Below are 2,367 nucleotides of genomic sequence, written 5' to 3'. Positions count from 1 at the left end.
AAAAAAATGCAAAAACAAACAAAAATACCCACTTAAGAAGAGTAATCTAGATCATATTAGCCAGCCTTTCATTACATTTGTGCAGAGAATTATAATTAAATTCTATCCCTTCAGATACCACCAAGTGTTAATCTAAGAGATATCTTTAAGTAATACAAGGGGCTTCAAGAAGTTTCTTGTTAAATTCCACTCTATTTAAATTCCATTTTTCCATGAACTTTTGAAGTCCCTCATATATTGCTATGTATTTATTATACAAGAGGTCTTTAAGACACCTTCCACACCTTCCAATGGTTACTTCAATGACCTTCATTTAAAGATTATGGTGAAAAATTCTTCTTGGAAAGTATCAGATAAAAGAAAATAAAAAAGTAACAATAATAGAAAAAAAATAACAAAAAAATCATTTCTATCTTCTGATGAATGAGGTTTTTCTTTTTTCTTACAGAAAATTTAAAGTTATATGATTATGTTTTTTCTTTCAGTGTATGATATTGGAAAATCTCACTCTGTACAACAAAACTAAAGATTGCCTTTCCTTCTTTACTACTTTACATTTGTCCTACTTTTCTTATATTGAGCAAATGATTTCCTGATTTTCTCTCATCAGTGTTTTATCACAATCTTCCTGAACCTATTATGATAATAAGTAGAGTTGAAATAAATATGAATAAAAACATGTATTTCAGATGTTGCCTCATACATATATGTATAATTTTTTGTATTTATATAAATTATCTGATTTAGCTCCCACTTTATAAAGCAAACCACATTTCCCCTTTCTTTCAATTTATTCATTTAAAAAATAAACCCTACAGCTTGAGTTGAAAGCCTTGCTAACAGCAGATATTCAAAAAAAAAAAAAAAAATCCTGATGAAGGAGAACATGTAAAACTCAACTTTGAGTGAAGGTAAAGTTATTGAAGAACATAAAGATATTTTAATAGTTTGGTTCATCTTTATTTTTGCCAGATTCCTAGACTAAATAGAAAGTATTATAAAACTTCTTTGATAATATCATTTCTCTTTTTTTAATTATTTGACATTAGAAAGTTTGAAGTTGCATTGTGAGAGGATGGAAACTGCTTAGCTAACTTCCACAAAAGACAAACACTATTATTTTGAGAAATGTTAACAGTCACATTCATTTTGCTTACTTCTTACTTTTTCAGAAAGGCCAGAATTCATAGATATATTATGTCTTATTTAATCATCCAATTTTTTTTTTCTTTTTGATGAGACTATTAAATGTATTTCAATTGTACATTTTATTTACTCCTTCAAGAGTTACTTTTTTGAGCATCTATCATGGACTCTTGTTGTGGTACTGTAGAATCAGCACTGTACTTCAAACCACAATGTCAGAAGTTCAAACCCACCAGCTGGTTTTCAGAAACCCTATATGGATTGCTATAAATTGACACTGACTTGATGGCACTTAAAAACAAACAATACTGATACATAAGCATATTGTACTTCATTTAATCAATCACTAGCAGTATGTCATTCACTTATATATTTAAAATTTTGTATACTTAGTTCATATAAATAAAGAACAGGAGCATAGCTATATATTAAAGCTATTATTGCACATGATTTTGCAGGTGAGAAGTACTTTACTCCTAGAGGACCTGGCCAGATTGGTCATTGTTAGAATTGAGTCCCATTTCATGAGCTGATTCAGTGGTTTTACCCAGGACTGTAATCAACCAGAAATATTTGGAGAGCATACACAATCAATGTGATATAGTCAACAAAGGTCTTCAAATCCAAAAGACTTCAAAGAACAAGTGCGAACATTAGAATTGGAAGAAAGAAAGGTCAGAATTAAAATGTAGACTGCTGTAACTAAAGAATATATCCAGATACTTCGTGACCTTTTCTGTCTCTGCACTGATCACATTTTGGTTTTTAACTTTTATGCACTCATCAGAGAAAAGGAGCTCTGGTAGCATAGTGGTTACAAATTAGGCTGTGAACCTCAGGGTCAGCAGTTTGAAAATACCAGCTGTTCCGCGGAAGAAAGACAAGGCTTTCTGCTCCCGTAAAGATTTACAGCCTCGGAAACCCTTTGCGGGGTCGCTATGAGTCGGAACCGACTCCACGGCACATAACAACAACAACAACAGAGAAAATATATCTCATACCACAATTTTCATTCTCACTAACAGAAGCATATAAAATTTGACCAGGCTGTTTTCTATTTCTATCTTTCAGTATTCTAGTGGATAAATTTAATCTTATGATATAATGATTGGTTACAGTGTTTACCATTGAATCAGGAGTCCTGGAGTTAGTATTACTTCAGCTAAAAGAGTTTATGTCCAGTGACAGAATTTCCTGGCTAAGAGAAACATATATATATAT

Source organism: Chrysochloris asiatica, unplaced genomic scaffold (assembly GCF_000296735.1).
Source record: "Chrysochloris asiatica unplaced genomic scaffold, ChrAsi1.0 scaffold00053, whole genome shotgun sequence".
In the NCBI taxonomy this organism is placed as follows: Eukaryota; Metazoa; Chordata; class Mammalia; order Afrosoricida; family Chrysochloridae; genus Chrysochloris; species Chrysochloris asiatica.
This window is presented reverse-complemented; position numbering follows the sequence as displayed.